At 35.2% G+C, this 13,815-nt stretch overlaps 1 protein-coding gene across 20 annotated transcripts in view; it reads right to left on the bottom strand.

Moving 5' to 3' along the window:
* Window positions 1-13,815, bottom strand: part of LOC125657375 (uncharacterized) — a 77,194-nt gene that overhangs the window by 49,358 nt on the left and 14,021 nt on the right. For 14 of the 20 annotated variants that reach the window (XM_056157426.1, XM_056157434.1, XM_056157433.1 and 11 more), the window contains exons 2-3: window positions 11,706-11,761; window positions 10,857-10,960 (exon numbers count right to left, since the gene is read on the bottom strand). The gene's annotated coding sequence lies outside the window, so the exon portion shown is untranslated. Of the gene's footprint in view, window positions 1-10,856; window positions 10,971-11,652; window positions 11,762-13,815 lie in introns of those variants that run through there. The other 6 variants (XM_056157431.1, XM_056157425.1, XM_056157428.1 and 3 more) reach the window with 3 other exon arrangements.

Here is a 13,815-nt window from a genome sequence, read left to right on the forward strand (position 1 = left end):
TTATTAATTTTCATTATTCTGTTTAACGAAAATGTGTGATTTTTTTATGTTGATATATACTTCTGTTTTTGTATGTCTGACATCTTTAAAAAGGTGGCAACATACACATTTTCTTTGGTTATTGATTGAATTAAACTATATTGAGTGGAAATTAATACAGTTTTTCCACTTTTAACCATTAATATTGATAAGTCATATGAGGATCGATCCACCTTAATTCCATCAAAATCAAAATTTCACGAATTTCTTTACAAGCGGTAAAAGCGGGTGGTTTTTTTTCTTTCTTAAAATGTTTTACAACATGAATTGATGAAGTTTATGCCGCGTTCACATGGATGCGCATTAAAATTTCCGTGTGAACGGGGTTCAGATTTGATTCACATTAACTTACGTTTACGTGTGAACGAGACATTTGGTAAATGTTTGTATGGAAGTTAGAAAGTGTTTTACAAGAATATTGTAACTGCAGTAATATGACTGCAATATCTATCGGCAGAGAATGGAAATAATAAGTTATCAAAAGAGAGAGCAAAAACAATAGCTGGGGAACAGAAAAAGAGTTTACTATTGTAACTTTGTCTTTTTAATTTTTTTTAGGGGAATGGAAATCTCTTATTAACTGGATAGACTTGTAAAATTATTTCTAAAGGTGAATACCAGAGAAGAAGTATCAAGATTTGAAAGGTTACTTTTTTTCGGTATTTTATTTTTTCATTTTCAATTTTCTTTATATTTGTGAAACAACATACTGTTACAATCTGTGGGGGAAAGGGTGTCAGAAAATGGCAACTCCGAGAACAGAGGTAGTATACACAAGCGCTTGCTTAAATAGTATGTTATATTACGATTTTAAAATACGTACATGTATACACCATGCACAATGTAAGTATATGTGTAAAACTTATGAAGTATATGTATAACTTATGAAGTATATGTGTAGAACTTATGAACTACATGTGTAGAACTTATGAAGTATATGTGTAGAACTTATGAAGTATATGTGTAGAACTTATGAAGTATATGTGTAGAACTTATGAAGTATATGAAACCGTGGAACATAAGGATGACTTCCCGTTTTCAATGAAATTTCTGCTGCCCTCGTTCATAATACAATAAGCCTTTTAATCTTACAAAATGCCGATCACCCCCATGATATCAACTAAGCATTTTACGTTCCGTTCCATTTTCCATTCCACGTTTTAGCAATATCCGGTGATTCTGTACAAACAGCCAAACCAACCCACGCGGATTTCATATCCTACACTACGTGTTTCAAAACGTGTCACAAAATATTGGTTTGCTATTGCAACACAGGATTATTCTAAGTACTTTAAAGAAATATTCCGGATTTTCGTAACTCTTGCTTGTACGAGTTGTACGAGTTTGGTTGGTTTATATATAATATGCATGTGTTAAATATTGTAATACTATGGAGAACAACGATTAGCCAGTTAAATTAATCGATTACTCAGTTGAACAAATGCTAACCGACTAGAAAATTTGTAACCGATTGGCCGGATTATCATTAAATACTGCTGTGCCTGTGTCCCGTGTTTAAAAAAAAAATGGGGGGGGGGGGGGTCGTAATATTCAAAGTCTAGGTGATGTTTAAATATTAACATTTTTAATGACTGATCAGATTTGACAATCTTTAAAGTAAAATTTCATGCAGTACCAATAATTATAGTCCATTCTGTCGGTAAAACCTTTTACAAAGTTCCCAGTCAGGCTCTATAGTCTATAATGCATGCGTTAAATAAGCTACCGAGCAGTACTAGTATCACACTGATAAATTCCGCGCTGCCAGCATATTTTCCACATAGTTTTTTTTTTAAATAATCAGTTCAATGATTCGTACCATTACAATGCATGGTATAATGAGGACACGTTACATACATGTAGAAAGATACATCACTATACAAAGTTAGAGGATGGAAATAAAAAATGGAGGTCGGACTAAATCATATTTCTGAGTGACTTCCCAATGTTTCAAGTGTAGTAATGCCTAAATGAGAAAGAGATGAAATGTCAGCTGTGTTATGTAGAACGGACGCGCACGTGCTGAGTAACTTTAGTACTGTGTGCCGTCCAAACGGATTTTTGCCACCTTAGCAATTCTTGTAAACAAACTTCGAAGACAATGTAATTATTTCTTTATCATAAACTTGAAGCCAAATATTGTAATATAATAAATAATTATATGATGAAGCGTTCTGGCAAGACGTTGCAAAAAGTGAACATTTTGAATTTCTAAATACATTCTTCCTTTCATGTGGTTTTTGTTCACGTCTTTACTTATCGAAACACTGGTCATGCTGTTCCTCAGTGAATTAAAAATATAACTGAAGCTAAAATGAAATAATTCAGTAATTCAGAATTATAACTCTTAACGATTAACTGGTTTATTACAGGTAATCGGTCAAAAGAATTTATACGACTATTTGGTTACAAAATGTTAACCCAATATCATCCCTACTAGCTAAATAGTACTGTTGTGTTAAGAAACAATATCATCCCTACTAGCTAAATAGTACTGTTGTGTTCAGAAACAATATCATCCCTACTAGCTAAATAGTACCGTTGTGTTCAGAAACAATATCTTCAGTGATCAGTAGCGGATTTAATGGGGGGGGGGGGGGTATTTATTTTTAATTTAAGGTAAATCATGGTATCTTGTTTAGAAAAATGTACTAAACGATAGAAGAAGCAATAATTTCTTCCACTTCTAGTGAAATAAATTACAAAATCTTTTGATTTCTTGAATTACTTTATAGGGAGAACTTATTTTTTTTCCAAAACCCCTAAAATTAGCGTCATTTTAATAATTTCCCCACATTAAAAATGATAGAAAATAGTACAAATGACTTAAATAGGAGACATATTTCAAGCCATATATGAAATATGTAAAATCCAGAAGCTTCCGGAGGTTCTGCCCCCTAAAGGGCTTCGCCCTGGACCCCCTGCATCATAAAGTGCCCCCCCCCCTGGTAACCGCTATTCCTGGATCCGCCCCTGGTGCTTGCACCTATGGTGTCCAGGGGTCCGTGTTTGCTAAACTCTTACTTTTGTATTCTTTATAGAATCGATGAATGTTCGTTATATTTACTTTTTCATACAGTGTAAGTATTGTTTATTGCGGAGGGGGGGGGGGTGTCATTTAATAAGATTACTACTGGGAGAATATGTTATAATTTTTATATATTTTATTTGATTATTTTAATTGATATTACATGATTGTAGAATTTTGACATCCGATGCAATCTTCAACCGTATCTAATAATTTTAGATAAGACTTTTAATGTACGCAAATTAATCCTGCGCCGTAAATCGAAGGTTATCATAAGGGATGGATCTGATTTTAGGAAATGGATTCGATTTCCTAGGTCAACCTGAATACATATTCTTTATATTTTCAATGTCTGTTGGGTTAGAATTGTTAGAATCGAGCCGACCGCCGAATACCGATCATGTTGTGCAACTTTGAGTTTGTTGCTACTTTTAATAGATGACTTACTCGAGGAAATATTTGTATTTGCAATTTTTGGAAATATGTGATGTATTCAACGGCAGTGTTAGGAGATAATGGCTAGGCTGTAATGCATTAATAAGAGAGTCCATATCATAAAATGTAAATGTTTGTATCTGGGTGCTTTGTATACTCTTTACCGGAAGTTCATATATACCGTCCCACACGAACGATAACTCCTACATGCAAACATTACGAAAAGAGGCAACATGCTACTGTGTTATTTTGACAGAAACGCAATAGCATGAGGACATGTTTCAATGTCTACCCAGAGTTATTGTTCCTTGCACTATTTGTTCTGAATAATTTGTAAATTTGCCGATAGATGCCGTTGATTGGAAGAATTTTGGGTACCCTCATAATTAATCGTTGGAACATGCACGCCCAGCCATTAAAATAGCACTACGTTACTTGTATGACGACCAAACTCCCCATCGAGGCCTCATTACGTCACCTACGAATAGACCTCTCCTATGCAAGGTGAAGATAACGAACAGTGACGCAGCATAATAGAGGGCGAAGCCCTCTCACGGCCCGAAGGGCCGTGAGAGCGGAGCTCTCCCTATAGGTAACACGTATATACATGTTTAAAACGAAAATATAGGAAAATAATGAAAAATTAAACCATACCTATGGAACTTGAAAAGTTTGGTACTAATGGCGTCGATTCGAATATTAGCGCGTGGACATGTATTCCTCCATCTTGAATCTCGTCTACCCTAGTTCACGTCGTTCTGAGATGTTACACATAAAATCCGTAAAAGCATGTAAATCTTATTTTCTTAATCATATATAATCACTCCACGATTAACGCCATGTTTTTTGTTGTGGTTCAAACACTTTGTTTGTAAATTTGCTAAATAACGACGCTGAATATGACGTCACAATGTACTGTTTACATCAATTGCGTTATATTTCCCGCGTTCAATATATAGGCGGATCAAATGTCCAAAATTAGGATGCTTTGATACAGCTCCGTCCGCGTGCTAACTTCGAGTTGTTTTTGTCCTGTTTTGGATATAGATACTAATGTCAAAACTTTTTTGCTTCGCCCTCAAACACGGTCACGTCGTAAAACATATTATACAGATTTGTATATTGTGAGTCCGCGATTATCACACAGGCAAATAACACTAAAGAAGTGGTTCGCAGTTAAAAGTTTGAAGATATTGATATTAAGAGCATTAATATAAAAGTATGGATTTTATTTTAAATATAACATGATCAAAAGATCATTAAAAACTAGGGAGACTCTGTTCAAATTATTGTGTAAAGTAATGAACTTGATGTTTACGTTCTTGTTTTGAAAGTTGTCTACGTTTGACGTTATGTTTTTTCGTCATTCTACAGTGACGTCACAGTATATGCGGCCTTAGAAATCGCTATCCCATAATACCCAAGTGGAAGAGTTTGGTTTGTGAGCAAATGAACTCTGGTGGAAGTTTGGTAAGATGACGTAATAGAAAATCGAGGGATTTCCGCACGTGATACTTTGACAATCGATTTTTACTAATGTCTCGTTCACACGAATGCGCATTAAATTTTACTTCGCATTTAATTCGATGCGAAGTAAATAATGCACATTAAATTAATACGGAATTTTTGGGATGTGCCGGAACGACCGATTATATTTGACGTTTACACACCACGGTCACGTGATAATAACCAATTGTAGGGCAAAGTTGACATCGATACAAATGGTGTTTAGCTAGGAGACGGTCCGTAAAGAGCTATGCGCAGTCCCACGATGACGATTCAAGTCACTAATGGTGCTAAGTACCTGGATGTAAATCAGATGGAAGGGAAAAGGTGTATTTAGACGCGTATCATTGGATGCAAGGCGTGAAGTTTTACCGATATCCTCAAGATATTCCCTAGATTTATTTCCCTTGCCAATTCGCATATTTTAATCAAATGCATTTTCCTATAAAATGGTTGTAGTAATTCATTTCTTTCAAAGATAGCATTTAAATGTAGGAATTTGATAGCAATTGAAGAATCCCATGCTTGTTTGCTTAGTTGTTATTGTAATCCGGAAGTGACATGCCCTACAAATGACGTTCAACGCGCGATAAAAGTCGAGTAGATCCGTATCTCGAAGGTCCCGTATTCGAATGAAAGTGTTCACACGGCGGTTATATTTAATGCGAAGTAAACTAATGCGCATTAAATTCGTATGCATCTCTAAGTCAAAGGGTGCGAGAATTAAACGATAGACTATATTAGCGAGCGCAGCGAGCCAGCGCGGAGCGCTGGCTCGTACTGCGAGCTCTAATGACTAGAGCGCGGGAAATAATCCGAGCTAAATCTCAACCTCTAACAAGAATTTTTTTGGACGCCAATCCCAGAAGTCCCTCGTACAAAATGTCGGATGGTTCGATTCGTAAAATAATAATTAAAAAAAATCTTTGAAGTATTACAAACCTTTCTTATTTGAAAGGAAAGGATGAAAATCATATTCTTCCCCCTTTCTTTTTCTTTTTAAAATATTGTCTAAAGAAATGTAAACAGTCACGTCACAACTACCAGGCTACGTCACAACACGCTCGTTGCATTTCCCGCTAAAACTGGTTCCTACATTGGCGAGAAGAGCAACACAGTAATCCTACGTATTGACAGTGAACCAGATCAGTTTTCCTTGTTTTCAATATAAATTTTTTGAAAATGTATTCAGATACAATGTATGCTGCGCTCGCCCCAACGGTCACACCGTAATCATATTATTGAAAATTATTTTTATACATGTAGATATTTTAATGAATATTGGGTATAGATACAGAATTCGTTGTTCAAAACATGCTTACAATATACATATAACTGATCTACACACAAGGAGTTTTGTAGTGTTTATTTTTATATGTTCGCCAAAAATTAGTGTTATTTCCTCTGACGACCAGCATTCATTATAAACAATACATTGCTTCTTCATGAGCCCAGTTTAAAAAACCTCGGAACCTCTTTTTCATCATTCCGCTGCCTATTATTGTGACGTAATTTTTAATTAGTAATACGTATTATAAGTCTAGTATGACGTCATATAGTATGATATAATTTAACTATGAGTGACAAATTTGTTTTTAAAAAATGTAAAAACAGAAAATCATCACTATTTCAAAACGTTTTTATCGTATTTAATTTCTAAGCAATTCCATCCATATGTATTACTCAGTATGCACCATCGCTATATACATTGATTGTCGAATAAAAATGTAGGGGAAAGGTGAGAGGGCTTTGTAATTTACGTCATCGGACATCGATTTGCATGCACTGATTTTTCTCATATTCAACAATCATCGGTTTTAAGAGGGAGGGGGTGTTGATGAAAGCTATGTGAATTCAGTGTTTTTGTCAGACATTCCATATTTGATCGCATCCTTTAGCAATGGATGCTGTAAATTAGTTTGTCATTTTAAAATATTTTCTAAAGTGTTTTTTGGTACATGTAGTTAACAGTGGCGGATTTAAGGGTGGGGGTGCAGCCGGCGCCCCTTAAAATTATCAAATTTAAGGTAAATCGTGGTATCTTGTTTAGAAAAATGTACTAAACAATGAAAGAAGCAATAATTTATTGCACTCTCGGAGAAATAAATGACAAAATCTTTTCATTTTTTGGAATTACTTTATTGGGAGAACACAATTTTTTTCAAAAAAAAAAAAAACCCTTAAAATTTGCGCCATTTTAGTACTTTCACCTTATTAAAAAATGGTAGAAAATAGTACAAATGACTAAATAGGAGACATATTTCAAGCCCTATAAAATCTGTAAAACCCAGGAGCTTCGCAGGAGGTCTCCAGATCCCCTGCCTCACAAAGTGGCGTCCTTCGTAACCACAATCCCTGGATCCGCCCCTGGTTGACCTATAAACCCCCATGCAGACAATAACAAGAAGTACATGGGCCCAGAATCGCTCTTCTGATACATTGTAGAACAGGCAAAAAATCTCACTAACCAAGAGTCATCAATTAACAAGGGTTTATCAGATATAATCGTCAAATTCCAAAAGTAGGTCACAGTGACCTACTTTCTGGTCGACACACTCTGAAGACTCTTCTATATTGAAATTCAAACACCCACCATGAGCCCTATATCCTGATATATGCTTTTAATTGTCCGTTCCGATTTACATTCCGCGTTTTAGAAACACCAGTTATGTGGCAATTAATCGACTTAACGGAAAAGGGTGTTCGATATTCTGACTTGGGGATGTTTGATGTCGGACGTTTCAGCACCTCCAGTGGACGTTTCGGAAGAAAGACGTTTTAGCAACAAAATCATGATGTTTTAGCAGTAGGGATCAATATCATAAATCCTATAAAAGATTTAGTGTAGGACAAACACGAATCCTTTGATATAAAACACATGCATGTAATCCAATTAAAAAGGCGTACATAGCCTCGATCAGATACTAAAGTTAGTGAAAATAGCATTGTATAATAGCTATAATAGCTCTAAAACTTCATTGTTATTTCGGACTTCAAACATTTCGGTTGAGCATCACTGAAGAGACATTATTTGTCGAAATGCGAATCCGGTGCAGCAAAATTGGTACCGTATAAGTTTTACATTATGACCCCTGGGTGAATTGTTAGTCCCCGAGGGTCTCTACAGCCCAGTAGCTAAGTACTTCGTTACTAGATTGAAAATACGGATGTATATTTAATTGCTCTTATAAAATTTAGAAATTCATTTCAAAATTAAGGATTATCTCCCTCATGCATAGCATTATCCTTAGACGAATTTGGCTCCATGTTTTTTTTGTTGTTTTTTTGTTGTTTTTTGTTGTTGTTTTTTTTTGGCACGCCGTTTTTGGCTATACTAGCTCTAAAACTTCATTGTTATTTCGGACTTCAAACATTTCGGTTGAGCATCACTGAAGAGACATTATTTGTCGAAATGCGCATCTGGTGCATCAAAAGTGGTACCATATAAATTTTACACTGTGGTGTTACTCTGTAATAATTAACCAAAACATTTTATCACCAGGCTAGGGTATTTTAACCTTCCTCTTTTTTCGAGAAAGAACGTTTATGGTTTTTGATATGCATAACTGTATCTAGCTATGTGCAACTCTCGATGTTTAGGGCAGTTTTATTCTCCTCGTTTTGATAGTATTATTGATATGTAGTGGAAGGCTTAAATTGAAACGATGAATTGAGAACAGTCTCGTTTAAAGTCAGCATTTTACAAATTATATGGTCGTTATAATGATCTAGTTTACAAATACAACCTATGGTTGGGTCAATGTTGTCTTGCATATTTCATACTGATTGTTTAAAATCAGTAGGATACCTAAAGAACCCCATGGTTAATCATTAAGTGAGAGACGCTGTATTTAAATCCCAGCGTTTTGTCACTGCTAAATCTTTTTGCCAATGCACACAATAATCAGTATATATTTGATACCTTTATCATGATTGACTACCCTTGTCTGATTGCATACTCTGACTATCAAATAGTTCATCCCGAGAGGTGATGAGACTCTGGTGAACTGATTTTGAAGACGGTGTTGTTTTGATCATCTATTAAGTTTGTTATTAACCACCAGATCTGCCATTAACGACGAGAAATATAGCTATGTTGAAAGTTTAATAAACTCGGTAGTAAAGAAGTACCCACAAGTTTATATCATGGCCAATTTTATTCAGTGTGATAGAAGGAAATTAATACACACACCTTCCCACTGCTAAGGTTATTTCATATTGAACCAAAAAACAGATATTGGATGGCTACAATTGTTTCTTTGTGCAATTAATTCCTTATGACTTACAGACTATGATTACTTTTTACTACAACCATAACGCTACACACAGCAAAATCCTGTAACCCCTTTACTATGAAAAGGTGAAGATGACAAACAGTGATCAATCTCATAACTCAATTAAGGACAACGGCATTAAGAGCTGGACAAACACGGACTCTTGAACATACCAAAGGTCGGGTCAGGTGTTGAGGAGAAGTGAGCATTTCCTGTCATATCCGCCGTGAGCCATACAAACAGGTATTTAAAAATCTAGTCTCGGCTAGGCATGCCAAGCCACATCGTCGGTTAACCACAGGTGTTTCTAATAGATTCTCTACATCAGCAAGGGAACATGTGTGGACTCATAACCGTGGTTTGTGACAATGGTCGCGCCATAGTATTAACATATTAATGCTATTTCCTCAGCTATCTTGTTAATCATGATAACGGGATGTTCTGCCCTGTAATAATTTGCTTCCCATATTAGTATAGACTAGATATCTGGTCCCTATTTTGTTGTGTCCAATAGTTTATATGTTTCGTGGTCTTACTATATTTGCCCTGCTCTTACTTTTGTATTCTTTATTAAATTGTTCAGATTGAACAATCTTCGTTATAATCTCGTTTTCGTACCCCTTCATCTGAGAACAGTAAAAGGTTTGCTATACATATTAAAATAGTGCAATTTGTCTTTATCACATACAGCTGTTAACACATCACAGCAATGGTTTAACGCGTCATGAAATGAAAGTTATATTTTTTAACTTGGTTAATCACGTGACTACTGAAACTTTAGCTAAAAACAGCACGTGCTTTTTGCAATACGTAATCAATAGTTGGGCAAACACGGACACCTAGACATACTCGCAGTGTATCTGATTTCAGTATGCTTTATGCAGAATTTGAATACTTTCAACCTAATCATATATATATTCGATGCATTTCGCAAATTATATGGTCGTTATAACGATCTAGTTCGTCAAAACAAACTCTGCACTGAACATACTGAAATCGGATATAATGCGTGTAAAACTCATAGTTTAGCACCCAAATTGTCTCAGTATATTGGCTAAAACAAATAAGTTTTTTTTTCGGAATTCCTGGATCCGACACTGTGTGTGCTAGTAGAACATATCAATTATGGTTAATTTATTTATATGTTGCATTCCTTATGTTTTCATCATTGATTAATGTTATAAAATTGACATTTCCTGTATTCATAGTTATGAAGTTGTAGTATGGTTCTGTGAAAGTTATTGTACAGCTAAGCTCCGCCCCTGGAAGTTATTGTACAGCTAAGCTCCGCCCCTGGAAGTTATTGTACAGCTAAGCTCCGCCCCTGGAAGTTATTGTACGTTGGATTTCTTCCAAATGTTTCTGTCTGATTTAAAGTATAGCTAAGATCAAAGGAAAAAGTAGCGCACCATGACATGATGCCATTGGTGATGAATGTTTAAACACTAAGCAATGTGTAAATTTGTGGTACTTCTAATACAACTCCTAACGCCTCAACAAGAATGAAACACTCTCAATCGGACATACAACAAACAACCAGCCAACCAATCAAAAGACACCAAAACATGACTTACCGGAAGCTGGTAACTGGATTTCTTTTTCAGCAGGAATTAGAATAAGTAGATAGATCTATATAGGTAACCTCGGGTTTGTTGGTTGAACACAGATTCACGGGTATCTGAAGTGAATGTGGAGATTCATTAGTTCACAGAAAATGCAGGTTTCATTTGTTTCACAATCTGGAATGGAATGAAATAGTTTTATTCTACAATTGCCCATTAATAAAAGTATTATATTTCTCTTACGACTGGATATCATTCTGCTTGTTTAATTCCTTATAAACTTCTCTGAGTTGAAATTGGACAACAGTCTATTTCGACAAAAATCGATGAGAGATAGCTATAGATAGATAAGATCTTACCGTCTTCGCTTCTTTTTCATTTAAAACGATGATCATAATGGTTTTAAAGTACAGATAGCACATGGAGATATTTCGTTGTTGACATGTGTATTTAAACTGAGGAAAACAAAGAGACCAATGGGGTAGACTTGAGCATTCCGTAATTAAAGGTTCTTTCAAATGATCTCTTTCTTTATAGCGCACAAAATGACATCAACATCTGATAACAGTATTGTATGACTGATCCTGGTTAATTTATATTAATTAGTTCAGTGCTGGACAGGTTCTCTATTGTAATTATAGAACTCATTTAAGATCTTATTGAACAAGAGGAATATTATTATTGAAGACATATATTGGATTTATTGATAAAAGTGTAATCTATAAACTGAAAAACCCAAATACCGATGTTTAAAAGTCCTAAATATATCTCTTTCTAAATGCATTTCACTGATTTAAAATTTCCTTACTGATTTACCCTATCTACTTCGTCATGCTAAATACGTCTTTAAAATTCAGTTACATATATTGTTCAAAATGTCCTTCCTTTCCTTGACTTCTGTGGATGTAGATTCAATTCTGTAACAAAAATGTGAATTAGTTGTCTTATTTCAATTGATTTTAATCAAACATGAACTCAACACTCAGAATGGTAAATCTTCAGTGAACAAAACAAAATGAAATTCAGGAAAACCAAGGTCGCAAAAGGTAATCTAAATTTCCATCAATCACATTTATTTGTCATGCAAGGTGAAGATAACGAACAGTGATCAATCGAAAAACTCCTATAAGCAATACAAAATAGATAGTTGGGCAAACACGGATCCCTGGACACACCAAAGGTGGGATCAGGTGTCTAGGAGGAGTAAGCATCCTCTGTTGACCGGTCACACTCGCCGCGAGCCCTATATCCTGATCAGGTAAACGGAGTTATCCGCAGTCAAAATTAGTATGCCAAGATGGCAAATGTTGTGATCCTTATGAAGATTTGTAAACCTTATAGGATACCAATTTTGATGCACCAGACGCGAATTTCGACAAACAATGTCTCTTCAGTGATGCTCAACCGAAATGTTTGAAATCCGAAATAACTTAATTTACAATTTACAAACATTACTTGTTATTAAGTGGTATGTTTTGCTTTGATGAGATCTTAATGACTATGCTAATATGCTGTGTTTTGAAACTAATATCATACTAATGAGCTTACAAAAAATATATCATTGAAATTTTAATGCACGTATGTCAACAATGAATGGTAGCATGTATTGGAACTGCAATGTATACTATAGTGATTTCTATTCCTATTCCTGTTTTTTTTTCAATGAAGCATGAAACTCCAAAGTACTTTCTATAAATTCATAAAGACTCAAGTTAGAGTAAGCTACGTGGGCGTTTTGAATGCTTATATTTTAGTTCAAATGATCGACTTCTCATATCTTAATATTTCTCTGTATAAGACCGCCCCATTTATTTTCTTTAGAAATTCTTTTTCAAAGCAATTATCAACATGTTGTCTTTCCTCCATAAAGCGTATTCCTCGCTTCACAGCACTACACGATATCTCCTCCTCTGAATGTCTCCCCACTCCCACTCTCCTGTCTAGATATCTAAATCTATCTTTATCGCTCTCTCCTTCATAATATTTCAACCACTCTTTCTTTCTGAATATTTCTTTCCCGTACTCATTTCACAATTCTATAAATCTCTCTCTCTCTCTCTCTCTCTCTCTCTCTCTCTCTCTCTCTGCCCCCCCCCCCTCTCTCTCTCTTTTAAATAGTCATTGAGCGAATTATAATTTACATTACAGTTACTTTGCTATATCATGCAGAATTTAACATAATAGACCGTCGCAATTATATATCTCTGTCTCTGTTGTTTTTGATCGGACTTTTAAATCAAAACGACACACCATCAAAATCGTATGGTTAACCATTCGGTAACAAACACTGCCTTTAAATGCCAGGGCTTTGTCAGGAGCCAAATGTTTATGACAATGCACAAAATGATCTCGGTATCTGATAGCTTTATTATGATCGACTACTCTGGTCTGATTTCATACCCTGGCTATCAAATAGTTTACCCCAGGAGGTGATAGAACTCAGATCATTTGATACCAAAGACTGCGTTGTTTAATTATCTATCAAAGATGCAGGTATATTTATGTAGACCGGGGATATTTTTTTTTTTATTTTTTTTTACATTTCTCAACGTTCAGTCAGCGCATTTTAACCTATACTCGTGTTACAAATTTGGGGAAATTCAAATATTTCAAAACACCCAAACTCTGCATTCCTAGCCACAGAGTAATATTAAATTCCTTGTAGTTTTTAACAATACGATACAACCATGCGATGTGAGTGTGAACGACTTGTAGTACCGGGTATATGTAGAGGCATTTTAATCAAGCCCGGTCAGAAAAGAAAACGGTCATGGATACATACAAGAACCCAAATGATACCCAGAGAGAAATGTTATAAATCTGTCAACGTATGATCTAGGCCTATAGATGAACGCCCTGAAATCATTAGACACATCATAGATGTGTACATATACACATTTATAGTGGATTCGGAAGACTTCGGAGGCAATGTTTGTCATATAAATGAATATCAAAATGTCTATTTGGTTAG

This window comes from Ostrea edulis, chromosome 2, assembly GCF_947568905.1.
Source record: "Ostrea edulis chromosome 2, xbOstEdul1.1, whole genome shotgun sequence".
NCBI lineage: Eukaryota > Metazoa > Mollusca > Bivalvia > Ostreida > Ostreidae > Ostrea > Ostrea edulis.